Source organism: Bison bison, unplaced genomic scaffold (genome assembly GCF_000754665.1).
Source record: "Bison bison bison isolate TAMUID 2011002044 unplaced genomic scaffold, Bison_UMD1.0 scf7180017864514, whole genome shotgun sequence".
Classification (NCBI taxonomy): Eukaryota; Metazoa; Chordata; class Mammalia; order Artiodactyla; family Bovidae; genus Bison; species Bison bison.
In genome coordinates, this window is record NW_011495067.1 from 2,245,063 (window position 1) to 2,259,098 (window position 14,036).

Consider the following 14,036-nt stretch of genomic DNA (forward strand, 5'->3'; position numbering starts at 1 on the left):
AGAGTGAAAAAGCTGGCTTAAAACTCAACATTTAGAAAACTAAGATCATGGCATCCAGTCCCATCACTTCACGACCAATAGATGGGAAAACAATGAAAACAGTGATAGACTTTATTTTCTTGGGCTCCAAAATCACTGCAGACATTGACTGCAGCCATCAAATCAAAAGACACTTGCTCCTTGGATGAAAAGGTATGACAAACCTAAACAGCATATTAAAAAGCAGAGATACTATTGTGATAACAGGTCCATCTAGTCAAAACTATGGCTTTTCTAGTGTCATGTATGGATGTGAGATTTGGACCATAAAGAAGGCTGAGTACCAAAAAATTGATGTTTGGAACTGTGGTGTTGGAGAAGACTCTTGAGAGTCCGTTGGACTACAAGGAGATCAAATCTCTCATTCCTAAAAGGAAACCAATCCTGAATATTCATTGGAGGGACTGATGCTGAAGCTGAACCTCCAATACTTTGGCCACCTGATGTGAAGAACTGACTCACTGGAAAAGACCCTGATGCTGAGAAAGACTGAAAGCAGGAGGAGAAGCAAGGACAGAGGAAGAGATGGTTGGATGGCAAACCGACTCAGTGCACATGAGTTTGAGCAAACTCCAGGAGATGGTGAAGGGCAGGGAAGCCTGGCGTGCTGCAGTCCATGGGGTCACAAAGAGTTGGACATGACTGAGCAACTGAACAATAACAACAACATGTCTCCTCAGGCAGGAAACAAAACCAAAAATAAATGGGAAAATAACAAACTGAAAGCCTTTCACACAACAACAACAAAAAACCTCATGAAAACAACAGCAAAACCTCTGTGACAACCTAGAGGGGCAGGATGGGGTGGTCCATGGGAGGGAGGTTCAAGACAGAGAGGACATACATATATACCTATGGCTGATTCATGTTGATATATGGCAGAAATCAGCACAATATTGTAAAGCAATTATTCTCTAATTAAAAATGAATTAATTAAAAAAGGAAGCCTACTGAATGGGATAAGATATTTGTAAACAGTATATACAATAAGAGGTTAATATTTAAAAGATTAGCAGAATAGATTCCTCAACATTAAAAAAAATTGATTAAAAATATGCAGAGGACGTGAACAGACATTTCTCCAAAGGAGATACACAGATCGCTACCAGATACATGAAAAGATGCTCAAAATCAAAAATCATAAGGGAAATGCAAATCATAATCACGAATAGGTATCACTTTATACCTGTGGCACCCCACTCCAGTACTCTTGCCTGGAAAATCCCATGGATGGAGGAGCCTGGAGGGCTGCAGTCCATGGGGTCGCTGAGGGTCAGACACGACTGAGCAACTTCACTTTCACTTTTCACTTTCATGCACTGGAGAAGGAAATGGCAACCCACTCCAGTGTTCTTGCCTGGAGAATCCCAGGGACGGGGGAGCCTGTTGGGCTGCCATCTATGGGGTCACACAGAGTCAGACACGACTGAAGTGACTTAGCATAGCATATTATACCTGTCAGAATGGTTTCATTAAGAGGACAACAAATAACAAGTATGGGCAAGGGCAGGGAGAAAAGGACACACTCATGCACTGTTGTTCAGATTTTTAATTGATGTGGTCACCACAGAAAACAGTATAAAGGTTCTTCAAGATATTAAAAATAGAACAGCAAGATATTAAATATAATCCAGCAATTTCACTTAAGCATTTACCCAAAGAAAACAAGCACTAATTTGAAGATATAGACATACCAGTGTTCATTTCCACATTATTTGTAACAGCCAAGGTACTGAGGCCACCTTGATAGTTGAATGAATAAAGATACAGCATACATATGAAATGGAATATTACTCAGGCATTAAAAACGAAATCTTGCCATTTGGAACATCACTAGATCTATACAGCATATTTATAAGTGAAAAAAAAAAATCAGAAATGGAAAGACAAACAAATACCACATAATCTCATTTATTTGTGGAATTTGAAAAATAAGACAAATGCAGAGAACAAATGAGTAAGTTGCCAGAAGGGAGAGAGTTGGGAGATAGGTGAAATAGGTGAATTGGTGCCTAAGGAAATAAAGTTTCTCACTATTTCCATTGTTTCCTCATCTATTTGCCATGAAGTTTTTGGGCTGAAAATCACTGCAGATGGTGATTGCAGCCATCTGCAATTAAAAGACGCTTACTCCTTGGAAGGAAAGTTATGACAAACCTAGATAGCATATAGAAAAGCAGAGACATTACTTTGCCAACAAAGGTCCATCTAGTCAAGGCTATGGTTTTTCCAGTGGTCATGTATGGATGTGAGAGTTGGACTGTGAAGAAAGCTGAGCACCGAAGAATTGATGCTTTTGAACTGTGGTGTTGGAGAAGGCTTTTGAGAGTCCCTTGAACTGCAAGGAGATCCAACCAGTCCATCTTAAAGGAGATCAGTCCTGGGTGTTCATTGGAGGGATTGATGCTGAAGCTAGAAGTCCAGTACTTTGGCCACCTGATGCGAAGAACTAACTCATTGGAAAAGACCCTGATGCTGGGAAAGATTGAAGGCAGGAGGAGAAGGGAACAACAGAGGATGTGATGGCTGAATGGCTTCACAGACCTGATGGACATGAGTTTGAGTAAGGTCTGGGAATTGGTGATGGACAGGGAAGCCTGGCATGCTGCAGCCCATGGGGTCGCAAAGAGTTGGACATGACTGAGCAAATTAACTGAACTGAACATAACAAAACGCTTGTGAACCTGATAATGTCTTAACAGAATCTGTCAAAGGAGATGGTAGAGGAAGAGAACCAAGAATCAGTGAACTCTTAGACAGCCTTAGACAGGCTAACATTCTTATACAGAAGGGAGGGCGTTAAATAATTGTCAACATTTTCCCCTACTTTGATTAAAAGTATAAATCCCTAGATCCTGGAAGAAAGTCCAACGAATTTTGAAACAAAGAACTAACTGGAAATACTTAAGACTGCCTGGTAAAGACATTTCAAGCTACTGTATTGCAAAGATTGCTGCTGCTAAGTCCCTTCAGTCATGTCCGACTCTGTGCGACCCCATAGACGGCAGCCCACTAGGCTCCTCCGTCCCTGGGATTCTCCAGGCGAGAATACTGGAGTGGGTTGCCATTTCCTTCTCCAATGCATGAAAGTGAAAAGTCAAACTGAAGTCGCTCAGTCGTGCCCGACTCTTAGCGACCCCATGGACTGCAGCCTACCAGGCTCCTCCATCCATGGGATTTTTCCAGGCAAGAGTACTGGAGTGGGTTGCCATTGCCTTCTCCAATTGCAAAGATTACTTAATGGTTAATGTTTGTATATATTCAATATTATATACATATTCTCAACAAATGGATACATATGATAAAAAATGAATTTCAGATGTTACCTGACATCATAAACAATAGTTACCTTAAAGTGTATCCAATCCCTAAATAACTGTGAGTACAATAACTATATAGTTTCTAGGAAATAGAATTTAGTGAACTTATGTCAGGCAAAGATTTCTTAAATATGCCACATAAATTATTAAGTGTAAAAGAAAAATATTAATAAAACAATCAGAAGTCAACACTTGATTTTCCAAAGACACTTAAAAACTTAAAAGGCTCGAATAAATTATTTGCAAAACATACAACTCAGTAAGAAAATGCATCGGGAATTATTTACAGTTTGCCTTTAAACAATGTGGGGATTAAGGGTGCCTGCCCTTGAAAATTTTTGTGTAACTTACTGTTTGTCCTCCAGATCCACAATTCCTTTCTGTTCACAATTTTACTCCTCTGAGGATTATGGTACCACTGTACTTACTATTGAAAAAAACATCAAGTCTGTTGACCCCTGCATTTCAAACCTGTGTTTTTTAAGGATTAAGTGTATATGTTTATACACACACACACACACATATATATACGTACATATATATCAATAATAAAGACAAACGCCTCAATTAAAAATGGGCAAAACACTGGGATAATTCTAAAAAGACATCTGTAAGCAAAGAAGCATATTAAATAGTACTCGATAGCATTTGATTCTGAGAATGCAAATCACAACTCCATATACATTATAATATACATAATGTACCACACACATTACAATAGCACCAATTAAAAAGATAAATCATACGAAGTTTCGGATAGGATGGGAAACAATTGAAACTCATGTACGGTTGTGGGAGGGTAAAATGATACACCATTTGCAAAAAAACTTTAGCAGTTTCCTAAACACTAAACATACACTTACCTTATGAGTCAGCCATTCCAAGAGAAACAAAAAGCATGTATAAACATAAAACTTCTACAGAAATGTTCAAAGCAACTTTATAACAATAGTCTAAATGTCTACCAATACAAATGTCTATCAATACCCATACAATAGAATAATGCCAAAGTATTATATTTCCAAAGAAATATAAATATACCATACCAAGAAGAGCATATATGCTGTATGATTCCACTTATTAAAAATTCAAGGAAATGTACAATAAATTGACAGAATTTTTTTACCCCCTGGGGAGAGACAAGATGAGTAGAGAGGTATAGGACAAACAAATTACACAAGAAATTATGGAAGTGATGGGTTATATACAGTATCTTATTGCAGTGATAGTTTCATGGGTCTGAACGTGTCAAAATGTATAAAATTTACACTGATAAACACATATAATGAGATTCAGCTGCATCCCTGTTATAATAGATCAAGTTATCAATATAGACTTACTACTAATCATTGGTAGGGATTTGGAACAATTAGAATTCTAATACGTTTCTAACATGGAACAGTTACTTATAACATGGCATATGTATTTGTCATACAATGCAGTTCTTCCACTCCCACAGTATTTATTCAAGAGAAATTAGAACAGATGAGTTGTTCGTATGTGTTTGTAGCTGTTTAATTCATTAATTAAATCTTAAACCTGAACACAACTTAAGAAGTTTTCATTGGTGAATGGATAAACTAATCAGGTCACACATTCACATGATGAATAACTGACCCTCAACAGCATGGTTTGAGTTGTGTGGATCCACGTTCGTTTCACTAGATATGTATTACAGTATTATACAGTCTGCAGCTGGTTGAATCCATGGATGTGGAACCAGGGTTACTGAAGGCCGACTCTAAGTTATATGGGGATTTCTGACTATGTGGAAGGCCAGTATCCCAGTTCCTGTGTTGGTCAAGAGTCACCCATGTGTGTTATTTAGGAATGAATACTGCATGCAGCAATGCTAATATATTGTAAGTTATAGGGTCTGAGATAATACATTCAAATATTTACATGAGTGATTCCAGTTCTAATAAATTATAGAATAAGCAGGACTAAGTTTCAGTGATGGAAAGCTTATCAAGATGATTGTAAAGGAGATTTTAATGAACTTTTTAAGGAATGGAAATTTTATTGATGGTTACACACATCTGCCAAAATTCATCAAGTTGGACACCTCACATTGGCAGTTTTTATTGAGTGTAAATATATTTGATTTAAACATTGAAATAGGTTCCTATTATAAGATGCTGAATCATAAAACATAGACATAACATTTTATAAGATTTCACAATATGCATTCCAACAAATATTTAATAATTTTTGTGAAGCTGAAATTCAACAGTAAGATCTACAATTAAGGTCATGATTTACTCTTTCAGAATTTGAAAAATGGTGTACTTAAAAAGGAAAGCACTGGGTCTATGTAGTAATTTCTAAAAATCCAGCCGTATTCAATTCACATAAATACAAATTTATTGGATTTAATATTCTTCTAAAAAGGTGAAATTCAGTGAAGCCATTATAAAATTTTTAAGTATATAACTATTTTGGTAGAATTTATCATTTTACCATTTGAGCCCAGTTTGTTCTGCATAAGAGTACAACCCCTGATTATTGTTAGATCATGCCACATTCCTGTGAAGAGACTTTTCAGTTGAAACGCAGTGTATATAGTGTGTGTGTGTGTGTGTGTGTGTGTATAGTAGTTGTATGTAGTGTATACATGGTGGTCCTAATAACATTAGAACTCAGAGTATTTTTATTATGTCTTAGTATCTTGCACTCACATTGCATGGTCCTCTCCAGGTGATGTCCCAAGGAGTTAGCCGGGGTCATCCTGTCTGGGTCTCTGCCTTCAAGGCTGTAGTTCTTTTTGCTGCAGACATTATTCCAACAACTTTCAGGTACTTCTCTCCCTCCTTCCATCTAATTTCTAGATCTGTAGTAAAAGATTCAGGCTTCCCAATACAAAATTCTAGAACAGATTTTTATTTTCCTACTCTATATTTTAAAATCATGTTTCTTTTTCTCATAAGACATAACAATATGCATTAAATTTTAAGTGTATTTTTATTATTCAAAAGACTGTATGTTCCATGAAAGCATACTTTGCCTGATTTTTGTCACTGGTTTATATTTTGTGCCTATATATAACAGGTACTCATGAAATATTATTTAGATCGACTTCCCTGGTGGCTCAGATGGTAAAGCATCTGCCTACAGTGCGGGAGACCCCGGTTCAATCCCTGGGTGGGGAAGATCTCCTGGACAAGGGAATGGCAACTCACTCCAGTACTCTTGCCTGGAAAATCCCATGGACGGAGGAGCCTGGTAGGCTACAGTCCACGGGGTCGCAAAGAGTCAGACACGACTGAGTGACTTCACTTTCCCTTTCCGTGAAATATTATTTAGATCAATACAAGCTTGAGCACATAAATACATGGGTGTCTCTGAGTTCTGATCAACCACAATGATCAAGTTTCTGTTTTGCAACCTTGGTTCTACCCTGCCCCGCAAAAGTGAGAAATTGAGATTTCTCAGCTTGGAATTGCAGAAAAAAATAAAATTTGAGCTATTTTGAAAATAAGCTATACATGTGTGCTAACTATAGCTTCCTATCTATTTTCAAGAAGACTAAAGGACTTGGAAATTAAAACAGAAACTTTTTTTTTTTTTTTTTTTTCAATTCTACTGTCTGAACACATCAATTGTCTCTATTACTCTCTCCTGGTCTATCACCTGGTCAATAAAATTTATTCTCATCCTCCCTCTTCCACTGATCACCTTCCTCCTCTACCTTCTTGCCAACTGATTTGGAATTATGTTCAATATCACCAAATGTAGGTACTGAAAAACAATATAAAGGGTTTTTTTTTTTTTTTTTTTTCTGTTCCAACTAAAATCTAACTTAAAGCTAAATTCAAATCAGGAAGATGTGGGCTATTTAGTTTTTATAGTCAACCTCCTCACAAGCCAAAATAATTTGTTCACATTTGGCCCTAGTGGAAAGCGATCAAGAACAGAAAGGCCTCCGTTTGCTGCTTTTGTTCTGTGACACGGGCTTGACTTACCTGCTAACTATACAGCAGGAGAAATTACAGCTCCATGTGTTTTCTGCAGCAGACCAATTTAGCCTGTCAGAAAATGGTTTACTCTCATTTGCTTCCTCTAGTACTGTCAGACAACCTGGTAATGCTTTTTTTTTTTTAAATAAGGAAAAATAAGCTGAAATAAGAGTGAGCTAGATTTGGATTCATTCAAGTCATAGATTTTTTGTTGTATTTGACCTTGGGGAAGTATTCCATTCAAGGCTCATTAACACAGAGTGTGATAAGAATTAAAGTTGAGAAATTTTTGAAAACCTACTCAGGGGATGAAGAGGACACTGGAGTCCGACTGAAAGAGCAGCTCTTCCAGAGATGGATGCAGTTCCAGGGTGAAGGTCAGCGTCAAGACCTCTGTGGACTGGATTCCTGCCAGCAAGGCTAGGTTGTTCTCACCTCTCAGCCAACAAGATCCTTCTGTAAATAATCATTTATATTAATAACATCAGTGGAGTAAAATGGTTGCTCTGTCATATTTATCTATTCAATCATTTTTTCTCCAACTGTTTCACCTATATTTATATTTTACAAATGTGTCTTTAGGAAGGTCTATATTCCTTTTCAGGAATATGTGAACACTGTAACAAATCCTCAGTGGGTTTTGGTGAGTAAAATATAAGCACAAATATTTAATGCCATCCACAGTATATTTTCTCTAAGAAGAAATCTCTGGTTTGCTGGAGCAACACAAACTATAATTTATGTTAATATTCATAAAAAGTAATGTCATTCTTGCTTGAGGTTTTACCCATGTTTAGTGGACCGTATCACAGGAAGTATCTTGAAAATTTTATTCATAAAGAACATGTCAGTTCAGCCTGAAAATAAAAATTTAATAACTGCTATACAGATTTCATTGTATTTTTTGCTCATTGACTCAAGATTCAAAGACTATTTTGGAAATAATATTTCCATTGAAATTTTAATATTGTTGTAACTTTTATAGAGATTATTTTTCTCTAATCCTCATTTTAGGAGTTGTCACCATAAAACAACTATTAATTTTATTAATAGTCATACAACTTTATATTTAGAGTAAAAGAAGTTGATAATACCACTGTATATATTTATAAAAGATAATACAAGACAATTCCCCCAGAAAACAACAGCTGTCTGCTTATTCTTTTCCATAAATAATGCAACAAAAATTGTTCAGAAATGATTTCAACAGATTTTCAACCTTTGAATAATTGCTATAACAAAGGAAACTCCCCTCATAGTTTTCCAGATTTTGTGTGATTTATAGTCATCTGTAGTAAATAGTGTTTATCATTTTTTTTTGTACAATGACCAAATCATATAATAAAACTTAAATTAATGGAATCAAACAAAAACAAAATTTCTGTGATAATAAGACAAACACTTTTTGTATTCCTTTTTTGCTATTTTTTCTTTTTTGTTTTATTCCCTCCATTTCTTTACCTACTTTTACCACTCAAATGCAGAAGTCTAAACTTAACCACAAGAGAGGCTTCTTGTGTATTTTAGAGTGATAGAGAACATCAGGTGTTTCATTCGACATGGTATTAAGTTAGTTTTATTACAAACTCAATTTAATTGAAAGTTAAAGGGCTTAACATAGGAGCTTCAAGTTGAAAGCAAGCATGTGAATTATGTTGAAAATGGATGTGTTACTTTTACTATAGATTCAATATTCGGTCATTAAATTAGTCATATGTGTAACAGTATTGTGACATAACATAGAACAATGAATTGTATGGTTTCTTTTAAAGGTCATTATGATAGATGACAAAGTTTCATAATATAATTAGTAACTTGAAATGTAATTCTTGGTATTTTACCTTTTTTTTTTTTTTTTCTTACCCATGAAATGTCTAAAGCCTCAGCTATATTGCTTCTTTAGCAGCATGAGTCTATTTTTCAACTAGATTTTGTTTTTTAAAAATAATCAGAACAACAACAAAAATGCCTTACATAGGTTCTGTAGAATGAGAAAAATAAATTCTAATTAACAGATAGGTACAGTCATATATAAATAAATCAGACTATAAATATTATTATATAAACATACTATTCCACCATTCTTTTGAAATGCATCTTTAATGAAGTGTATTCATATGTTTTCTACATCTTGTTTTATTGATTTATTAGCATAAATGCTCAAAAAGAGCATACCATTTAATTTCTGAGATAATTTTGTTTGTATTTTGATGTTGATCCATCATTATTTTTAGTATGAATATTACCTAAGCCTTTCAAAATGTACTGAGACTTGTATACTCTGTAAAGGTTTAGATAATAAGAAAATTATACTTTGAACTATTGTTTTTAAAACATTTTTGTACCTGTTTCCATTTACAGGGTAATACATAAACCCCTTTTAATAATTCCTCATAGATACTAGTACTTGAAGAGTCTCAAATCCTTTTGCCAACATTAGCAGCTGATAACGTTCAATGACACACTAGAAGGGAGCTGAGCTGAAAAGGGCTCTGCATCCAGTGCCTGACATTCCCACACTATGCTGCCCCTCCTGCCACTCACGGTGCAAGCTGATGCGTTCATGCTAACGCTGGACTCATATTTAAAGTTAAAATTCAAGATACTCTGATATCGGAAAAAAAAATCAAGGTTACTTACTATCATCATTAACTAACAGTGTTCTTTTTGAGTAGAAGATGTAAAAATAAGAGAAAGAAAACAATATAAAATTGAAAAGAAAAATAGCAGTTGCAAAGTGATTGCTCATTTTACAGTTTTATAGATAGAACTACAGTAAGCTAATCAACACTCCAGAAGAGCTAAATACACCATAGTATCATCATAAGAATCAGTAGGCAATAAATATATGTGGAAACAACCTATGTCTCAATAACAGCAAGCTTATTGTTGAAGCTTGAAGAGCTAGACATCATCATAAGCACCTCACATCCTTCCCCCTCAATCTTCCCTCTCTACTTCTATATCATTTCTAATCAAAACAATACACACTGCATTGGTAAACACTAAGGCTGGATGAAGAAAGCGTGTGTTATGAATATGTCACTTCTTCCTAAACAAATATGATTCCCCATGAAAATGCTAATAGCTTCAGCAATTATATAAACTTTCAACTGAACAGAAAAAATGAAATGAAAATTAGGCAGAGATAGTATAAAATTTAGTAATATTGAGAAGGCTCTCCTAATGGCTGTTAAAACATATTATTGAGCTACAATATTTAACATATCATATTAATGGTAAACACATAGCTCAATAAAGACCAGAAATAGAAAAATGTTTTAACATATGATAAAAGAAAAATGTCTTATATAATACAAGTAGCATTCAAAGTAAGTGGATAATCAATAGATTATTAATTGACACTAGGATTGATGGATAGCCATCTAAACAAAATCCAGTTCCTTCCCCCCCCCACTCTTTTTAACAATTTAACTTCAATTAATCACCAATAACAGATTTAAATTATAAAGACCAACACAAATTGTTGAAAGAAATCAAGGGATATTAATTATAATTTTGAAATCAGCATATTAAAATATAATCTTGAAGTGAAATTTCTGTTACTTTTTAAAGGAAAAATGCTAATGTAAAAATCTTAAAGCATAAAAATTCAAACTGAGAAAATATTTAAAACCTATATGCATGAATAGGGCATATTTCCTTAATACCAGTTGATATGGATACAAGACAAATAGGGATTTAACTGACTGGTCATTATGAAAAAATAAACAAATACTGAAATATAATTACAATATAAAACTTACAAAAATATTTTCACTGTAAATAATTTTTAAATTAAAGGCAGGATATATACATTTTATGGAGAAGGAAATCGCAACCCACTCCAGTGTTCTTGCCTGGAGAATCCCAGGGACAGAGGAGCCTGGTGGGCTGCCAGACATGGGGTCGCACAGAGTCGGACACGATTGTTGCGACTTAGCAGCAGCAGCCAAAAACAAAGTAGGAAAGATAACTGTGATAATAACATATTGCTTAGAGTATGGGGCAAGAAAGACTCCCATACAATTTTGGTCCAGGTAATTAGTTAATAAATATCAGAATTATAGGTACATAGGTACATATTTACTGGGGTATGTATATATAATCCTATTCATTGGGTTAGAGTGTAATAACAAAATATATGGATACAACCTAATTTACTGTCCATCAACAAAAATACTAATGAAGTATAATATGCCCTTGCAGTGATGTACTATGAAACCCAAAAAAAAAAAAAATTGCCAAAACTAATAAAAACAATATATCACAATAGAAGGAACCTATCTCAATATAATAAAGGTCATACATGACATACTCACAACAAGCATTATTCTCAGTGGAGAAAAACTGAAAGCATTTCCTCTAAGATCAGGAAGAAGACAAAGCTGCCCATTCTCACCACTGTTATTCAACATAGTTTTGGAAGTCCTCAGCACAGCAATCAGAGAGAAAAAAGAAATAAAAGGAATCTAGTTTGGAAAAGAAGAAATAAAACTATTTTCAGATGACATGATACTACATAGTATAATGTATAGAAAACCCTAAAGATTCTGCCAGAAAATTACTAGAATTCATCAATGAGTATATTAAAGTTACAGGATATAAAATTAATACACAAAAATCTTTAATTCCTATATACTAACAATGAAAAATCAGAAAGAGAGGTTAAGGCACCAATCCTTCACCACTGCAACAAAATGAATGAAATACCTAAGAATAAACCTAACCAAAGATTCAAAAGACTTGTATGCAGAAAATTTTAAGACACTGATAAAAGAAATCAGAAATGACACAAAGCAGATGGAGAGATACACCATGTTTTTGGATTGGAAGAATCAACACTGTGAAAATGACTTTACTACCCAAAATAATCAACAGATTCAATGCAATCCATATCAAACTATCAATTATATTTTTCACAGAACTAAAAAACAAAACAAAACAAAACAAAACATTTCACAATCTGTATGGAAACATAAAAGACCCTGAATAGCCAAAACAATCTTAAAGAAAAACAGAGCTGGAGATCAGCCTTCCTGACTTCATACAAAGCTACAGTCATGAAGACAGTATGGTACTGGCACAAAAACAGAAATATCAACCAGCAGACCAAGATAAAAAGCTAAGAGATAAACGTACACACCTATGGGCACCTTATCTGTGACAAAGGAGGCAAGAATACACAATGGAGAAAAGGGAGCCCCTTCAATAAGTAAGCAATGCAGGAGAAAGTGGACAGCCACATGCAACAGAATGAAACTAGAACACTTTCTAACCCCACACACTGAAATAAACTCCAAATGGATTAAAGAAGTAAATGTAAGGTTAGAAACTATAAAGCTCTTGGATGAACACATAGGCAGTATGCTCCATGACATAAATCACAGCAAGATCCTCTGTGACCCACCTCTAGAGTAATGGAAATAAAAACAAACAAATGGGACCTAATTAAACTTAAAAGCTTTTGTGCAGCAAAGGAAACAAACAAGATTAAAAGACAACACTCCAAATGGGAGAAAATAATTACAAATGAAACAACTGACTAAAGGATTAATCTCCAGAATATATAAGCATCTCATATGGTTCAATATTAGGAAAACAAACAACCCAATCAAAACATGGGTGGAAGACCTAAACAGACATTTCTCCAAAGAAGACATACAGATGGCTAGTGAGCACATGAAAAGATGCTCAACGTCAGTAGTTATCAGATCAGATCAGTCGCTCAGTTGCGTCCGACTCTTTGCAACCCCATGAATCACAGCACGCCAGGCCTCCCTGTCTATCACCAACTCCCGGAGTTCACTCAGACTCACGTCCACTGAGTCAGTGATGCCATCCAGCCATCTCATCCTCTGTCGTCCCTTCTCCACCTGCCCCCAATCCCTCCCAGCATCAAAGTCTTCCAATGAGTCAACTCTTCCCATGAGGTGGCCAAAGTACTGGAGTTTCAGCTTTAGCATCATTCTTTCTAAAGAAATCCCAGGGCTGATCTCCTTCAGATTGGACTGGCTGGGTCTCCGTGCAGTCCAAGGGACTCTCAAGAGTCTTCTCCAACACCACAGTTCAAAAGCATCAATTTTTCGGCGCTCAGCTTTCTTCACAGTCCAACTCTCACATCCATACATGACCACAGGAAAAACCATAGCCTTGACTAGACGAACCTTTGTTTGAAAAGTAATGTCTCTGCTTTTGAATATGCTATCTAGGTTGGTCATAACTTTCCTTCCAAGGAGTACGCATCTTTCAATTTCATGGCTGCAGTCACCATCTGCAGTGATTTTGGAGCCCAGAAAAATAAAGTCTGACACTGTTTCCGCTGTTTCCCCATCTATTTCCCATGAAGTGATGGGACCTGATGCCATGATCTTCGTTTTCTGAATGTTGAGCTTTACCCAACTTTTTCACTCTCCACTTTCACTTTCATCAAGAAGCTTTTGAGTTCCTCTTCACTTTCTGCCATAAGGGTGGTGTCATCTGCATATCTGAGGTTATTGATATTTTCCCCAGCAATCTTGATTCCAGTTTGTGTTTCTTCCAGTCCAGTGTTTCTCATGATGTACTCTGTATATAAGTTAAATAAACAGGGTGACAATATACAGCCTTGACGAACTCCTTTTCCTATTTGGAACCAGTCTGTTGTTCCATGTCCAGTTCTAACTGTTGCTTCCTGACCTGCATACAGATTTCTCAAGAGGCAGATCAGGTGGTCTGGTAT